The sequence below is a fragment of the Dasypus novemcinctus genome, chromosome 5 (genome assembly GCF_030445035.2).
Source record: "Dasypus novemcinctus isolate mDasNov1 chromosome 5, mDasNov1.1.hap2, whole genome shotgun sequence".
NCBI classification, from domain to species: Eukaryota; Metazoa; Chordata; class Mammalia; order Cingulata; family Dasypodidae; genus Dasypus; species Dasypus novemcinctus.
In genome coordinates, this window is record NC_080677.1 from 11,333,430 (window position 1) to 11,351,736 (window position 18,307).

General features: G+C 49.6%; 1 protein-coding gene and 1 long non-coding RNA gene across 2 annotated transcripts in view; one reads left to right on the forward strand and one right to left on the reverse strand.

The window, feature by feature from the left end:
- TMED4 (transmembrane p24 trafficking protein 4) overlaps window positions 1-18,307 on the forward strand; it is a 211,472-nt gene that overhangs the window by 22,318 nt on the left and 170,847 nt on the right. The window lies entirely within an intron of this gene.
- Window positions 4,264-11,022, reverse strand: LOC139438917 (uncharacterized). The gene is made up of 4 exons (XR_011648746.1): window positions 10,908-11,022; window positions 9,833-10,039; window positions 9,534-9,732; window positions 4,264-5,841 (listed from the first exon to the last, which is right to left on the reverse strand). It is a non-coding gene; the product is annotated as an uncharacterized lncRNA (long non-coding RNA).

Here is an 18,307-nt window from a genome sequence, read left to right on the forward strand (position 1 = left end):
TCGACAGAGCTGAGGCAGGGTGAGCCACAGCTGCCCTCCTCACCCAGGCTGTCTTCCGGCCATCCCCAGAGCCAGGAGCCCCATGCAGGCCCCTCCCTGCCCTGCTCCCCACTCACCCACGTGGCCACGTGGCCCTTGGCCGGCCAACACCGAGGCTCACCACGCCCGCAGCCAGCAGCGCATCTTGGCTGCGCCGTGGACTCGGCCTTCTCCATGGCGGGCTCGGCCATCTCCATGGCAGGCTGCCCGGCAGGGGCAAGTTTGAGAAATCTGGAGCCCTCTTTTAAAAAAGCACAGAAAGTTACAGAATCTAATTTAAGGACATCGATTTTATTTAGGAGAGGAAGACAAATCACCATAAATCGCAAATTTAAAAATTCTAGCAAAGAGCGAAAAGATCCCCCAAACCAGGAAAATAAAATAATTCTTTTTAAAGATTTATTTTATTTATTCATCGCCGCCCCTCCCCCCGCCATTGTTTGCGCTTCCTGTCTGCTGTGTGCTCTCTGTGTCTGCTCGTCTTCTCTTTAGGAGGCACCAGAAACCACACCTGGTATCTTCCATGTGGGAGAGAGGGGCTCAACTACGTGAGCCACTTCCTCTCCTGCTTTGGTGTCTCTCTCGTTGTGTTTCCTCTTTGTGTCTCCTTGCTGTGTCATCTTGTTGCATCAGCTCAACATGCCAGCTCATTGCACCAGCTCGCTGTCTTGCTCGTCTTCTCCGGGAGGCCCTGGGACTGAACCTGGAACCTCCCACATGGTAGGCAGGAGCTCAATTGCTTGAGCCATATCTGCTTCACAGCATAATATTTTTATGAACAAACTGCCTGAAACATTTTCCTAATACTTTTCCCCTGCATTTTGGGGGTGAATATTCTTTGATCACATCTTCTTTCGATTAAGATTTTGTAGTATCACTTTCTACAGAGAGAAAAGAAAAAGAATTCAATCTTCTTTTAGCATGGTTGGTGGAAATTTGTTTTTTCAAACTTCAAAATCGGGGGAAGTAGATGTGGCTCAAGAGATAGGACTTCCGCCTACCATATGGGAGGACCCAGGTTCGATCTTTGGGGCCTCCTGGTGAAAAAGAAAAGGAGAAAGTGTGCCTGCACAGCGAACCAGGGCCCGCATGGTGAGCCAGTGCCTGCACAAATGAGTCACACAGCAAGATGATGCAACAAAAGAGAGACACAGGGGAGAGTCAAGGTGCAGTGCAGCAGAGACCAGGAACTGAGGTGGCAAAATTGACAGGGGACCTCTCTCCACATCAGGGGTCCCGAGAATAGAATCCCAGTGAATCCTAAAGGAGAAAGACAAGAAGAGACGACAAAAAGAGAAATTGATACAGAAGATTACACAATGAATGGACACAGACAGCAAATAAGAGGGGGGGAGGGGGGAGGGGGAGGGAAAGTGGGGAAAATAAATCTTAAAAAAAAAATCGTAATCAAGATGTATAACAGATGACCAAACAGTGATTACCCACTGTAATCCTGCTAAAGGTTTGTGACCTAAGTGCGTAAGAGTTTTGATAAATTCTATTTCATGAGATTCCCATTAATGAACACCATTAATGGGTGTGTCTCAAGCAGTTGGGCACCTGTGCGGTCACCCCTCAGGCTGAAGTGTGGTTTGCTGGCCTGGCGGGGGAGCGGCCGCGGCAAGCCAAGCCGCTGCCCCCATAATAGGGTGGCTGGTCGGACTCCCCTGAAGGGAGCTCGGCATGGGCGCAGAGTGCCCTCGGGTCTCCCCTTCTCGGCAGCCATGCTTCCGCGGCCGCCCCTTCTCCCGGATGGCGCCACACGATGCCTGTGGGGCGGCACCCTTCTTCTTCTTTCTCCCTGCGCAGGAGCAGGGCGGAAAATTCCAGTCTGCCCTTTTCCCCTCCCCCGACAGCAGCAACAGCCAGGCGTGGGCGGAAAAATCCAGTCTGCCCTTTTCCCTCCCCCTGACAGCAGCAACAGCCAGGCGTGGGCAGGAAACTCAAGTCTGCCCTCCACCCCAGCAACAGCAGCCACCAATCCCTAAACCCTGCCCCTTCCCCCAGCAACAGCGACAGCCAATCCCTAACCACCACCCCTCCCCCGTCCAGTACCGCCCACTGACTTTTCGCCGGCAACCAATCAGAACAGGGCGTAGCTTCGACCAATCAGCCTTCCCCAGCCCCTATAAAACTGTTGCCTCTCCCTCAGTAAAGTGGACTTGCGTGTTTACCTTGTCTCCACAGCAGTTCTTCTGCCGTGCGCCCTCCAGTCCTGAGAGCCCCCGACAAGGGCCTGGCCTCCCTTGTCCCCAGTTCGTCGCCGGCTTCTCCGGGCGACCCCCTCGTCGCCGGCTTCGCCGGGCGACCCCGTCAGCCGAACCGCGCAACCCCTGTGAGACCGACCCCTCGTCTGCTGCCGGACCGACCCCTCGTCCCAAGTGGGACCGACCCCTCATCCCAAGTGGGACCGACCCCTCATCCCAAGCGGGACCGACCCCTCGTCCAGAGCTGGACCGACCCCTCGTCCGCAGCCAGACCCCACCTCTACCGACCGAGCAAGCCGCCGCACGCCTGCCTCTCACATAGGAGGCCCCAGGTTCAGTCCTGCCCCAGTACCTCAAAAAAAAAAAATTTAGGTAAAATAGTTTCCTCTATGGATAACCACCCTATCCCTAATTTCCTCCTGATTTCATTTACATCTCACCACCACAGGTGGGACAGCACCAAGGCAAAGCCTAGCAGAAGGATGAGCACTCACCTGCTGCCTGCAGAATAACCAAGGACAAAAAGACAAACTGCAGGGCAATCAAACCTTGACTTTTTAAAATGACTCAGTGTGAAAAAGATCCAGAACTGAAACTTTTAGTTTTAAAATAGCATGAACCACAATTAGTATTTTATGATTTCTTTTATTACTCAAGAGGCTATTACTCACGAAATTAAAAGTAGCACTTTCATAAACTTAGGGCCTATCATATAAAATTGGGAGCAATTAATACCTTCCTTCTTAGTGTCTCTACAAAAACAGTCAATGAACTATTTTCTCCCTATTCTACAAAGCCTAATGGTCAAGTCAATTTATTTCTGATGTAGCTATGATGTAGCTAAATGCATTTGTTTAAAAAATCACCCAAACATAGACAAAGTAATTTTAATACTTTTGGAGAATTATAGGAATATGAAAGAAAAATGTTAACTTCCTACAGTTTTTACTGTTGGGAGATTTTTTGTTTGTTTGGGGATTGAACCCAGAACCTCATATGTGGGAAGCCAGCACTCGACCACACTAAGCCCCATCGGCTCCCGTGAGTCCGTTTCTTTGTTTGTTTTGCTTGTTATTGTTGTTGTTTTTCTTTAAGAGGCACTTGGGGAAAGGGGATATGGCGCAGGTGACTGGGCTCCCGCCTACCACATGGGCGCTTGCTGGTTCGGATTCCAGTGCCTCCTAAAGAAGACAGCGAGCTGATATGACTGGCAGGCATAGCGAGCTGAAGCAGCAAGATGACACAACAAGAGAAGTGGAGAGGAAAAACACGAGAGACACAACAAACCTGGGAGTGGAGGTGGCGCAAATGACTGGACACCTCCCTCCCACACCGGAGGTCCTGGGTTCAACTCCCAGTGCCTCGTAAAGGAACAAGGAAGATGAACAGGCACAGCAAGTGCAAAACAATGAGGGATTGGGGAGAAATAAATTAATAAAATAAATCTTTAAAAAAAAAAGAGGCACTTGGGACCCAACCTGGGACCTCCCATGTGGGAAGCAGGTGCTCGACTGCTTGAGCCACATCTGCTTCCCAAATTTTAACAATGTGCAGATAAAGAAGATGAGAGACTTTTGTTCACAAGCAAACAATGTGTTTCAGGCTAGAGTCGCTTTTTAAATTTGTTATTTTCCCCCTAATGAGAAACCAGGAAGAAAAGAATCTTGTGAAACAAATAAACCAACCAGATGATTTCAAGTGATTTCTTTTAGTACAGGAACTTCTGAGCAATTGCCCACTTGCCACAATGTTCTTTTTTTTTTCTTTTTTAATTTTTAAGCAACACTTAAAATTCCACATGAACATGTTTCAGAACTTTGCCATTCTAACTAGTAGAACTATTTACTTCATAAAATATCCACTCTTAGGTGATGAAGGTTTTTGTTGATTTGTCTGATTTTTGGTTTTTAAAAATTCTTCTTGGAATAATGAAATTGCTCTAATAATGATTGAAGCGAGGAATGCACAGCTATGTGATTATACCAAATACCACTGATCGTACACTTTGGATGGATTCATACTTTATTAATATGTATCAATAAAATTCATTTGTTAGAAAAAAAAGAACAAAAAACATCCACTCATAAAATAATTTTAATTTTCATTTCAGTCTGTAGGTGGCTGAATACTTTTTTTTCCCATGTGAATTCAAACTTGAAGTTTCCTTTTGTGGAGTAAAAACACTTCATTGTTTAGAAGCTTATTTCTGAGTTGCAAAAATGTTCCCTCCCTTCCCCAGGTTTTTCGTATTTCCTGTATTCCCCATGAAATCTAGGCTGCCACAATCAGACAGAGAGAAAGGGCGAGGGTATTTTTTTGTGCACCTGGAGTGGAAACCTCAGAAGCAGCCACTGGCCACGGCAGGTGCTTCTGGCCGGGTGGCGGGCCGTCTCTCTCCACCCGCTTCTGCTGGTCGGCCTGAGAAGCTCGAGAAGATCTCAGGGGAAGGCACTGGGAGTGGAGGGGCAGGTGGACGTTGCCTCTAAAGCAGTAGTGTCTGCAAGCTTCTCCTCACAGCCAAGTTGGCTGGTCTCTGCCCATGGAGAGCACAAGAATCAAAGAAATGAAAAGCACACGAAAGAATTGTTGAACAGTTCGTTCTTCGGCCACACTAACGTGGAGCAATAGCCCTCAAAGCAAACCGAGCCTTCTTCACACCGTCTGGGCAGTATCTGCGTGGCTGGCAAATCTAGGTGAAGGGTGTATTGGTGTTTACTGAACTACTCTTTCAACTTTCCTACAGATTTGAAATTAAAATTAAAAACTGGGGAGAAATTTTGCCTCAGTTCAAAATATACGAGTGTGGTGAAATATTTGTGCACATGATTTTAAATTCCATTTTGGATAAATGCACAGAATTTAGACTGGTGAGTAGAACTTTTTTACATGAGTAGACTAAAGTATCATTATCAGAAAAATCGGAATGTTCCATCTCACTTGCATTCAGGGGTGTAATTTTCCCCCCTTTCCATCGTTTTTTACACATACCGTGATGCTGCTATTACAACGTTCTCCTGTCTTGCATTTCTTTGGTTATTAGTGAAATTAAACACGTGTGTTGATGAAGGAGTGAGCAGGGGCATCACTGCTTGACCAAAGTTGGTAACATCAACATTGAGAGTGTAATCAAAGCCAATAAATTGCATACTTGAAAGTCATTAAAATGGGAACTTTTCTCACACTATTTTTTAAAATTTAAAAAATAAAATAAAATGGGAATTTTATGTTATATATATGTTATCACAATAAAAATTTGAAAAAACAAAACTGGGAGGGAGACACGGCTCAAGTGATAAGACCTCTGCTTACCATATGGGAGGACCCAGGTTCAATCCCTGGGGACTCCTGGTGAAAAAGAAGAGAAAACATGCCTGGTGGCGAGCCACTGCCTGGGTGGCGCGCTGAGTGCCCGTGCAGCAAGCTGAGTGCCCTCACGGTGAGCCAGTGCCTGTGCAAGTGAGTCATGCAGCCAGATGATGACGCAACAAAAGAGAGATGAAGGGGAGAGTCAAGGTGAAGCGCAGCAGAGACCAGGAACGGAAGTGGCACAATTGAGGGAACCTCTCTCCACATCAGAGGTCCCCAGGATCGAATCCTAAAAAAGAGAAGACAAAAAGAGAAATAGATACAGAGATCACACGGCAAATGGACACAGACAGCAAGGGCGGGAGAGGGGGAGGGAAAGAAAAAAATTAAAACAAAAAGCCAATAACCATAGAACCGTGTAACACAGAGCAAAGCCTAATGTAAAATATGATCAAATAACATAATTCCAATAATATTGGTTCATCAACTGTAATAAATGTGCCCCACTCATCAAAAATGCTAATAATAGGAAAACGGGGGGGTGGGTTGGAGTGTTTACGGGCACTCTACTTTCTGCTTAATTTTTCTGTAAACCTACAACTGCCCTAAAAGACAAAGCTGATAACTGTGGAAGACAACGCCGGGAACTGGTCAGGAGGCTGGAGGCCGCCGTTCAGGAAGGAGGAGCCCCTCGGTCGTGCCATGGGGCAGGTCCTGCGAGCAGGGTCTGGCCCCATGTGGTGGCCTTTGAAGGTGCGCAGGAGTGCAGACTGGCTCGCAGCTCTGCAGAGGGCGGGGTCCTGAGAGAAACTGAGCCAGTGCTCCCCAGGGAACCACGGGGACCCCCAGGGGTCAGGAGAGTGTATCTGGGTTGCTGGGACAGTGAAATCGAGTGGGGATGTCATCTGGTCAACCTGATCCAGAGCCCAGGTCTCTGTGTCTGAACCTTCCCTGGAGTTCCAGAGGGGCCATGTGCTCCCGCACAAGACCCAGGCCCTTGAGGGGTGTCCTTCGGGCACACCCACTCCTTAAAGGCTGAGGCTTGGGCACAGATGCCAGGCGTGGCATGCATGGCTCTCCCTGCTCCGGCCTCTCTCCTGCCCTCTCCCCCTGCTTCATGTCATTCATTTAAGGGTGCTGGACCCGCGAGCTCCGTCTTACTTGCTAGCTAACCGGGGCTGAAGATCCTCAGACAAGGCTCACAGACTCAATGCAAAGCTGCCTGGCCCTTCCCTTGGGCTGGGGCTCCTTCCTGGCGTGGGCCTCCGGGTCGGTATACCCCGCCCAACCATCGTCAGCCAGACCCTCGGCAGAATCAGCAGACTCCTGGCTCACACCTCCCGCTCCAAGGGTGAGCTCTCATTTCCCTGCATTTTGGTGTGAAGGGTAACCCTTTGCCGACCTGGGACGGAGCAAAGCCAAGGAGTCCGTGTGCCAAGGAGGGCTTCCGTGGTGGTCTGCACAGTATTAGTCAGCCGAAGGGGTGCTGATGCAAAATACCAGAAATTGGTTGGTTTTTATGAAGGGTATTTATTTGGAGTAGGAGCTTACAGATCCCAGGCCATAAAGCATAAGTTACTTCCATCACCCAAGTCTATTTTCATGTGTTGGAGCAAGATGCTGCCAATGTCTGCGAGAGTTCAGGCTTCCTGGGTTCCTCTCTTCCAGGGCCTTGCTTCTTCCTGGGCTCAGGGTTCCTCTGTTCCCAGAGCTTCCTTCTTCCTGGGCTCAGGGTTCCTCTCTTCCTGGGGCTTGCTTCTCTTTCCTCTGGGAGCTTACTTCCCAGGGCTCCAGCATCAAACTCCAACATCAAAACTCCAACATCAAAACCCCTCAACTCTGTCCTTTGCCATGCCTTTTATCACCCCTTGCAGGTGGGGACTCAATGCCCTAATGATGTGGCCCAATCAAAGCCCTAATCATAACTTCGTCATGCCCAGGTACAGCCCGGATTACAAACATAATCCAATATCTATCTTTGGAATTCATACCCATATCAGACTGCTACAGGCCCCTTCCCTTCTCAGTCCAGCCTGACTCCCACTGGGGACCCATGCCTCTCCCCCGTTACCAACTAACCACGAAGCCTCAGTCTCAGGCCAAGAGCATAAGTGTGGCCTGGGCAGGCTGGACGAGAAGACGGGCTGTCGGAGGGGGGAGAGGAGGAACCTGGGCCGCCGCCTTGCCAGACTTTTTCCACATTTCCAAGCTGTTGTTCATTCAATAAAATGACGGGTGAGTCCCTTACACCCTCCCTCTCCCTCCAGATCCCTGAGGGCTCTCGGGCTAAGATAGGGCATCCCTCTCCCAAAGGCTGTGATGAGACTCAGAGAGTGAGCACAAGAGACAGAAGGCGTGGACGATCTTGCACCAATGGCGACGTGTCTAAGATTTTTGACTTAGACAAAAACAGAGAGTTCCTGGATAATGTGGATGGTGGATATCTGTTCTTTTCACAAGATTAGCTTCCTTGCACCCTAAGCCCTTTTGGAGAATCCCCTGCCCAGTCAGTCTGTGTAAGTATTTAGGGAGGAGCTGGCCCCTTCCCAACTCTCCGATTGGGCAGTTCCTCTACTCTGTCTGGTAAAACCATACTGTTTCATTCAGGACGGGCTCAAAACCCAAATCTGGCCCCTGTGCTCTTTCCCACGTCTTTTGCCGAAAATTTTGGAGAAGAGGCTGCCTTTCTCCTGGGATTGCTGTGACGTGGTCTGTGATGGCCACTTCCACGTGTCTACTTGGCTAGGTTTTGGGGTCCAGTGGTTTGGTCAAACACCGGTCTACATGTTTGCTGTGCAGGTGTTTTGTAGATGGGATGAACATCCACAGTCGGCTGACTTTAAGTAGATTGCCCTCCAGAATGCGGGTGGGCCTCATCGCTCAGTTGAAGGCCTCAAGAGCTAACCGAGATTCCCAGAGAAGAAGAAATGCTGCCTCTATACCATGCACTCGGCTCTTGTGTTTGTTTTGAGCCTCCAGCCTGACCGACAATTTCAGACTGTCCATCCCTCCAACTGAGTGAGCCGATTCCTGAAAATAGATCTCTTGACAGACGGATTAAGACACATCCTGTTGGTTCTTTCTTGGCAGAGCTCTGACTGGTGTATGGACCCTGCTCTTCTTTCTGAGGTTTCAATCAAATGCCTGGGGTAGCCACCCGGCTCTGGCCTCAGGCCAGGCCAGAATGCCAGCCTCTCCCCAGCACTGTGCCCCTCTGAAGTCTCTGCTTACCTCTCAGCACCCTGCCCCCCCAAGAGCTGGTGTCCGCTAGCCCCCTTGTCTCCTCCTGCCAGGACCAGCCGCATAAACTGTGGGGTGCCTTGTTCAGAAGTTTCAAGAGTTCCACCACGGCAACGGCAGAGCATTATACCACATGCGGGGTCCTCCTGAGGGCAGGGGCCTAGGTGCTCAGGCCACAACCTGTGAAGCTGACCTGGCACCCCACACACGGGCAGCTGAAGGGACAGCCAAACACCCAAAGGAACAGCTCCCCACATGGGGGCTTCTCTGTGCCTCTCCTCTGGGGCCCCGATCCCCAAACCCCAGTTGCCTTAGCAGCCCTGCACTTGACGTTTCCTCTATCCAGCGAGACAGCCTCTCTGCATGGGGTCCATTTGCAGCCACTGGTTGGGCCCTGTGGTTGGGGGTGAACGTGGGGCCCCCAAAGTGCACAACTCCAGGCAAAAGCCTGAAAGCTTTTGTTCCGTAAGTTCGGTTTTGGCTGGAGGGTAAGTTTGATACCAGCTGCTCTCTTGTGACCAGAACCAAAGTCCATGTGTTACTTCGCAAAGATGATTGTTCCTGTTCCAACCAAGAATTTTGGTTGCAATCAATAGAAGCCAACTCTAACTCACTTAGGCACAAAAGGAATTTGTTGGAAGGCTCCCCGAGGCTCACAAGTTCAATGGGAATCCGGTTGAGAAAATGGGCGAGGATCACGGGAACCTCAGCATGGCCCCACGTAGCTCGGGAATGACTCACCCGGGAAGGAAGCCATCACCAGATGCTGGGCTCTCTTCTGCCCCTGCCACCGCTCGTCCTCCTAGCTGGCCTCTGGGTGCGGGCCAGGTGCCTGCTCACGGCTGTCACGGGGGAACAGCCACCGTCCCACACTGGGGGTCCACGGGGCACCACAGGAGCAGCAAGTGTCTTTTCAGACTTACATGCACATGCAGCATTTCTGAAAGACCACACAAGGACACTTCTTACAATCCACCTTTCTAGGCTGATTTTTTTTTTAACACGAGCATGTATTAATTTTAAAATTAAAAATATCTTACTGCACTATAAAGCAGCAGCGGTCCCACCTCCGGTCGCAAGAAACCCAAGGTTAGATGCGACCCTTGGCTGCAAGGTGAAGGTTGACACCGCTGTGGATGGGTGGCCTCGCGGTTCTTTCTTTGGGCTCTTGCAGGCAAAGTTGGGAGAAAAGAAAAGGGCGTGCCCAGAAGAGTATGACAAACTCCAGATCTCCCTGCAAAGAGAAACTGGAAGAGCAGGTTGGCTTAAGGAGCGGAAGCCCCAAGACTTCAGAAACCTCTTCCTTTGCCTGCCAAGCCCCGTGGTCCTGGCCAGCATTGGTCAGGATGGGGTTTGGCCTTAAGACAGAAAACACAAAACATACGGACGTTTCCTTTCCTTCCGTTGGAGAGGCCTGGAGCTGCTGAGTCCCGGCCAGCGTCATGGTTCCGCAACATGGGTTCTTCTCACCTTTCTGGGCCACCATCCTCAACGTCTGGCTTCCCCCTCATGGCCAAGTTCTGTTACACCCGTGTTCCAGGCAGTGGGAAGCAGAAGCCCAAAGAAAAGCCTAGCCTTCTCTTAAAGAGATGCCTTGGAAGCCGGCCCACGCCCACTGACATCCCAGTACCTGGAACGTGAGCCGCAGAGGAAACTGGGAATGGAGGTGTTTTCCCTGGCTTGGCTACATGCCCAGTTAAAACTCAGAGTTCTCAGCAGGGACGGTGGCACAACACTGTGTCAGCAGCGCTGTGCAATGCATCCTTGGATATGCTATGCTGGATATATGTTACCACAATATAAAAAAATAAGAAAACCTCAGGCTAACATTACTGCTAAAACAGAGGGTGAGAACAGATATTTGGGTGGATGCCTGGCAGCCTCGGCCACTCCGTGCTAGAGAATTCTTCCCACAGTGGGTAGTGAGATATCTGTGACCCCAAGGACCACCAACTCTTACTCCATCACCCATCCTTATTGTGGACAGACAGCCAAACTTAATCAAACCAGCAGCTCTTCATTGGACACCTTCTGCTCGCCCTATGCCAGGCTCTGCAAGGACATTCACAGGCTAACTGGAGGAGACAAAGCACAGACACAAAAAAGGTGACTCACCACGACCAGGATAAGTGCTTGGTCAGTGGGTAGACAACAGTGTTCCGAGGAGAGCCGTGCCCAGGCCAGATGCACTTCCCCAAGGGCTACTTCATTCACAGGCCTTTCTTCCGTTCATCCGTGGGTGGTTTGTTTGGCAAATATTGACCAGGCACTGGAATGTATCAGTGCACAGGAGAGAACCAGCTCCCACACTTACGGAACATACAGTCTAGCAGGGAAAACAGTTTAAAAAAATAACAATATCCTCTTGCCAAGAATGTTCAATCAAGCTCTAGATCGACCTACCTTCCAGGTTATAGGAAATACAGGGGAGAGGGGAATAAATAAGGAAAGTACACCAAGAGGGAACATCCAGGTGACTCCAGATGTGGGGCATTCAGTGAGCTGGCTTATCTGAACTCTTCCAAAAATCCAGTGGAATGGGGAAAACAAAAAAAAGACCATGGAAAGGACTGTTCTAGGTTGGAAGAGACTAAAGATTGGAGGGATGGAAAAATTGTGGTGGTGATGGTAACATACCATTGTGGACGTAATTCACACCACTGAATTACCTGTTTGAAAGTGGTTAAAATGGGAAATTTTAGGTTGTGTATGTGTCAACCAGAATAAAGAACAAAACAAAAAACCACAACCATAGAACCGTACAATACAAAGAGTGAATCCTACTTTAAACCATGGACTATACATAATATAATTGTAATAATGTTGGTTCATCAGTTATCACAAAAGCACCATACTAACGTAAAATGTTAATTATGGGGAAATTGTGTGGGTGGGTGGGTGGGTGTGGGTGCATATGGGAAGTCTGTTCCTTCTCCATAATTTTTCTGTAAACCTACAACTGTTTTTATTTATTTTTATATTTATTTCCCGTTTCTGTGCCCGTTTCTATGCTTGTCAGCTGCCCAGGAATCTGTGTCTCTTTTTTCTCTTTTTGTTGTGTCATCTTGTCGTGTCAGCTCTCCTTGTGTGTGGCGCCACTCTGGGCAAGCTGCACTTTTTTTGTGCGGGGTGGCTCTCCTTGCAGGGCACACTCCTTGCACGTGGGGCTTCCCTACGTGGGGGACACCCCTGCGTGGCAGGGCACTCCTTGCGCGCATCAGCACTGCGCATGGGCCAGCTCCACACGGGTCAAGGAGGCCCGGGGTTTGAACCGCAGACCTCCCGTATGATAGACGGACACTCTATCCATGGAGCCAAGTCCGCTTCCCTACAACTGCTTTAATTTAAAAAAAACAAGTTATTTTTAAAAAGAAGAAAAAAGAGAGTTTAAAGAGGTATAAATATAAAGTATAAAAGTTGACTGTAACCTGGAGTGACAAAAAAAGAGTTTCAAAAGACATTTTAGGGGAGCGGACATGGCTTAAGCGGTTGGGCACCTGCTTCCACATGGAAGGTCATGGGTTCAGTTCCTGGTGCCTCCTAAAAACAAACAAAAGCAAACCAACAAGCTAACAAATGAAAAAGCCGACTCAGGGGAGCTGATGTGGCTCAGAGTTTGAGTGCCTGCTTCCCACATATGAGGTCCAGGGTTTGATCCCCAGCCCAGGTAACTAAATAAATAAACGTAGGGCAATAAGGAAAACGGCCTCTAATAGGCAAAGTCATGGAATGATTGTTCGTTTGCTTCGGTGTGATAATGATGATGTGGTTATATGAGAGAGCATATCCTTCCTTCTCTGAGATGTGTGCTGAAGTAGCTAGAGATGCAGTGTTTATTATGCCTGCAATTTATTTTCAAATGCCCTGCAACAATAAAAAAATAATTAAAAAATAAAAAGCAGAAGGCATGAGTGTGTGTGTATAATCTTTATGGAGAAAGCAAGAGAGCCACAAAACGCTGCAAAAGGTTAGTGACTGATGTCCTGAAGGCCACACGAATGTCCCTGTACCATTCATTTAACTTCACCGAGGCTTGAACATTCTTTTTTTTTCTTTTTTCTTTTTAATTTATTTTATTTCTCTTCTGTTCCCACCTCTCCCGCCCCAGTTGTCTGTTCTCTGTGTCTGTTTGCTGCGTCTTCTTCTTTGTCCGCTTCTGTTGTGAGCGGCACGGGAATCTGTGCTTCTTTTTGTTGCGTCATCTTGTGTGTCAGCTTTCCGTGTGTGTGGCGCCATTCCTGGGCAGGCTGCACTTCCTTTCGCGCTGGACGGCTCTCCTTACGGGGTGCACTCCTTGCGCGTGGGGCTCCCCTATGCGGGGGACACCCCTGTGTGGCATGGCACTCCTTGCGCGCATCAGCACTGCGCACGGGCCAGCTCCACACGGGTCAAGGAGGCCCGGGGTTTGAGCCGTGGACCTCCCATGTGGTAGGCGGACGCCCCAACCACTGGGCCAAGTCCGCTTCCCTGAACATTCTTTTAATAAGTTGGGAAACTGCCCCCACACTGTTGAATTCATCAGTGCGATGCGGTAGGACAGCAGTGCCGGCGAGGGGAATGCCGCAGGGGCATGCTCACTGGGGAAACTGAGGGCATCCCCGGGTAGTGGCCATCAGCCCAAGCCGAGCTTTGGTGGTCGGTGAAGAGGGAAGACGTGGAGGGCCCAGGTGAGGGAGGCCTGAGGAGCGAGGAGGAAGCAGGGGCTGGGCTCTTTTTGTTTAAAGCCATTTTATTAACACACCGTATAATCCATCCAAAGTGCACAATCCATGGCTTTCATGATCATCACAGACTTGTGCATTCATCACCACAATCAGTTTTAGAACCTTTTCATTGCTCCCAAAAGAAAACCCCCCTACCCCCATACCCTCTGCTGTTGACGCTGAGCTTGGGTGTGGTTCCTTTGTTACAACTGATGGAAAATATTAAAAGATTACTCTTCAGTGGCTGAGGGTCTGCTTTCCGGTGCGAGGTCCCACATTCAGTGTACTGTTTCCTGTTACCCCCCTTTCATTTTCCTTCTGGTGATGTACACCCCCCTGAACTCGTCCTTTCAGCCACCATCGCAAACGTGCCGGCGCTGCTGGTTACCCCCGATAACGCGCCCCCACTGCTGCTGGCTGCTCTCCCCTCCTTTTGGGAAGGCCTCCTGGCCCCATGCTTGCCGTGTGGGTGGCCCTGCTGAGTGGGACCGACCAGAGCCCCTTCCTGGGGTTTTTACTTTGGCCCCAGAAAATGCGGGAAGCGCCTTTTCCGTGGTGAATCCGTGGGAAATGAGGCCGAGGAGCTCCGGGCTCCACCTCCTTGGCAGAAGCTGGTGGGAGAGGCAGGCTGAGGCAGAAAGCTCTTCCTGGAGGAAGCCCCACCCGGGCCCCCGGGCCCCTTCTGGACGCTTGTCTTGAGCCCTGTCTCCCTGAGCGGTTGGGGGCTGGCCAGATGAGGTGGGGCACTGGAGGCTGGGGAGGAGGGTCTGTGAACCCCCCACTGGACCATAACTGAGAGAGAAGAAACAAGACCAGCGATGGTCAGAGGAAGATACAGCTCTGCCAGCTTTAAGGCAGGGGCAGCTTAGAGAAGGGGACGGGGCCTACAATGACGATAACCCGTGTGGGGGGACTGGGATCCACAGGGAAGGCGCGTTGGAAGTTAGGGTCCTGATTGCCGTGGCGGCTACGCAGGTGACTACATTTATCAAAACCTAACATCTGGGAAGCGGATGTGGCTCAACTGATAGAGCGTCTGCCTACCACATGGGAGGTCCAGGGTTTGAACCCAGGGCCATCTGGCCTGTGTGGAGCTGGCCCATGCGCAGTGCCATGCCATGCAGGGGTGTCCCCCGCGTAGGGGAGCCCCACATGCAAGGCGTGCGCCCCACAGGGAGAGCCGCCCCCATGCAAAAAAAGCACAGCCTGCCCGGGAGTGGTGCCGCACACATGGAGAGCTGATGCAGTAAGATGATGGAACAAAAGGAGACACAGATTCCCAGTACCCGGAGAATGCAAGTAGACACAGAAGAACACACAGCAAATGGACACAAGATAGCAGATGATGGGGGTGGTGGGTGGGAGGGAGAGTGGAGAGAGAAATATAAAATAAATCTTAAAAAAACACACACACAAAAAAAACCTAACATCTGCCTTTCGCTGCTGTATGTCAATTTAAAAAGGGGCATCAGGCCAGTGGCCACTAACCTCAGGTACAAAAGGTAAACTGTAAATTTAGAAATAAATAAATAGAAGATGGTTTCAACAGCTCCTGGGCCAATGAGACACCGCCTTGAGCAGGTGGCCAAGGACCAAGCCGTTGTCTCTGGCCCCTCGCCCTTGACCTGGCCAGGAAGTAGTGGTGGCAGCAGGGCTTCATGGGGAGCTAAGTGGGGGGCGCTGGGGGGAGGGTGAGGGGAAGGGCCCCAGGCAGAGGCCTAGAGCTGGAATGCAGGGGAGTGGGCTTGGTGCTGGGGAGTCCCAAAAGAGCCCGTGATGCAGGCCCCTGGGGAGTGGGAGTCACTCTGTGTGGGGGCGGGGTCCTGGAGAAGGTGAGGCCACTGTGACGCCAGAAACGGGGGCGGCCTTTCCTACCAGCAGTCCCTGGGTGTGAACCATGAGATGTTTTCTGTTCTTCACTTTTTAAAATTACAGAAGTTGTAGGTTGACAGAAAAAAAAAATCATTTAAAAAGTGCAGTGTTCCCATATCCGACAATTTCCTTAGTATAAATATTTTGCATTAGTGTGGTACCTCTGCTACAATTGATGAAACAATATTATTATAATTACACTATTAACTATAGCCCATCATTCACTGTGTTGTACAGTCTATGATTTTTAAAAAAATTATTCTGGTGACATATATATAGCCTAAAATTCCCCATTTTAACCACTTTCAAGCAGACAATTCTGGGGTATTAATTACATTCACCATGTTGTGTTACCATCACCACCACCAGTACCAAAACTTTTCCATCACCTTAAACAGGAATTCTGTACCCATTAGATGAACTTTCCATTTCCCTATCCCCTACCCTGGCCTTGGCAAACTGTATTCTAATTTCTGACTATGAATTTGCATATTTCAATTACCTAATCTCCATGAGCTCATAGTGTTTGTCCCTTTGTGTCTGGTTTATTTCACTCAACCTGATGTCTTCGAGGTTCATCCACGTGGTGTTGCGTGCCTAGAACTCCCTTGCTTTTAATGACTGAGCAATATCCCATTTATTGTATTTGCTTGGGGATTGAATCACATCCCCCACAAACAGCATGTTCAGGTCCCAACCCCTGGTCCTGTGGGTGTGAGCCCACTGTAAAATGACCCCTTGAAGGGTGGGTTTTAATCTGGATTACTAGAGTCCTTCATAAGCAGCGTGAATATTGTACGGCAAGAAAGAAACCAGGGAGCAGCAGAAGCCAAATATCAATGGACCCCAGAGAAGGGAGAAGATGGCGCCACGTGCACTGCCATGTGACAGACCAGCCAGGAACCCCAAACATGTCAGAAGGCAGCAGCCCTGCAAGGAAGCAGCCTCCAGCCTATGAACCGTGAGCCAGCAGATACCTGGCACGAAGCCAAGCTATTGTATGGTATGTTTTAGTAGCTGGGAAACTAAAATCTGTATATACCATTCTTCTGTCGGACACTTAGTTTATTTGTTGGGAGATTTTTGATTACTGATTCAATCTCTTATTCATCTGCTCAGATATTCTATTTCTTCTTGTGTCAGCTCTAGTAACTCATAGGAAATTGTTCATTTCATCCAAGTTATCTATTTTTTTTGGAATATATAATTATTCAGTGTTCTTATAATCTTTATTTCTCTAAAGTTGGTAGCAATGTCATTTTCATTGCTAATTTTGTCTGGCTGCATGTCCATTTTATTTTTTCCCCCCAAGAACCAACTTTTGGTTTCATTGATTCAATTGTTTTCTATTTTGTTCTCTGCCCCAATCTTTGTAAACTTAGTTCCCATCTTGCTTGTAATTTCTTCTTTGACCAATTGAGTGTGTTAATTTCCACACAGTTGAATTTTCCAGCTTCCTTTGGTTACTGATTTCTAGTTTCAATTCTTTCTCGTAAGAGAATATACATAATTTCAATGTTATGTTTATTGAGACTTGTTCTGTGGCCTAATATATGGTCTATCCTACAGTATTCCATGTGCATCTGAGAAAAATCGTATATTCTACCATTGGAATATTTTGTTCAATTACGATATCTGGTACATATATAAGAATACATGTGATGTATATAATCTATGAGGCAGAATAAAATGGAAACCCTTGAAGCCACCACTTACCTTGAGGATGAGAACACAGACCAACTCCTCTGGAGACATCTTTGTTCTTCCCCAAAGGTCCCTGTCCCCTCTCCACGTTATCAGTGCTGTGCTGACTTTATGCAGGCTCCTTACCATGCTTTCCATTTTACCATAGATGCATGAATTCCACAAAATACACATTGGGTTTGATTCCACCCTGCTTCTGGTAATGATCACATGCCTGTGTTCTAGTTGCATTGCTGTGTGATATCCTGGTATAAACAATTCCTTGTTTGCTATCAATCTGCCTGTGGATGGACTTTGGGTTGTTCCCAGCCTTTTCTTGTTCTACCTCCTGACTTCTCATCCCATCCAGAATTGGGGTTGTCAGACTTGAGTGGTTTGGTGCCTGATGCCCAGCCCACCCCTCCTGGGTGTCAGCTCTGCTGCTGTTACACTGTTGGATGACACCCCCATGACATGCCAATTCTCTGTCCACCCTGGGTGGGCTGGTGATGAGGGTCCTCTCCTGCCCCTGCCCCTGCAGTGTGCTGGCTGGCACAGGTGTGGCTCCTTGGGATCACTAGGAGCCTACCAGCTGTTGCCACTTTGGCTTTCCGGCTTATGTTCCCCAGGCCAGGGGGCAGAAGAGCTGGAAACCAAGGCTGCAAGGTGGTTGAAGAGAGCCCCCCGCCTGTGGGGAAGAGGCAGAGGCAGCTGACAGGCAACTCAGAGCTGCCCATCCTGGACAGTGCCCACTTGTGGCTCCAGGTCCTGTCCCCTTTGCCTACCTCCCCTGCTGGCCAGAGTGCTGCCCTGGCATCCACGCCCCCAGACAGCAGGCCTGGGCACTGGGGATTCGGGGGCACCAGGGGCAGCTATGACCCAGCCCCTGGATGCAGCTGTAGCTCGAGACCCAGGAAGGCCAGGAGAGCCAGCAGGGCGTGGCCAAGCTGGCCGGCTGCCCCAGGCCCCTGGGGGCTGCACGTGGCCCTGCTGCCTCTCCTGGCTCCCTGCCCTAGGCCAGCCCCAGGGAAGGTGACACGGTGGCCAAGGTCTCTCCCGGGCAAGCCTGCCTTCCTGGCCCTGACAACACTTCACAGAATAACTCTCCAACTGAAGCCAGCGTGGAAAATTCCAGGGAAAAGGAAATTTACCACAGGGGCAGGGGCAGGACCAGTCACAGCCATGCCTGGCCCTGAGAGTCCACAGGCCATCCTGGCCCTGGGGGTCCTGCCGGCGTCCCCTCAGCACAGAGCCCCG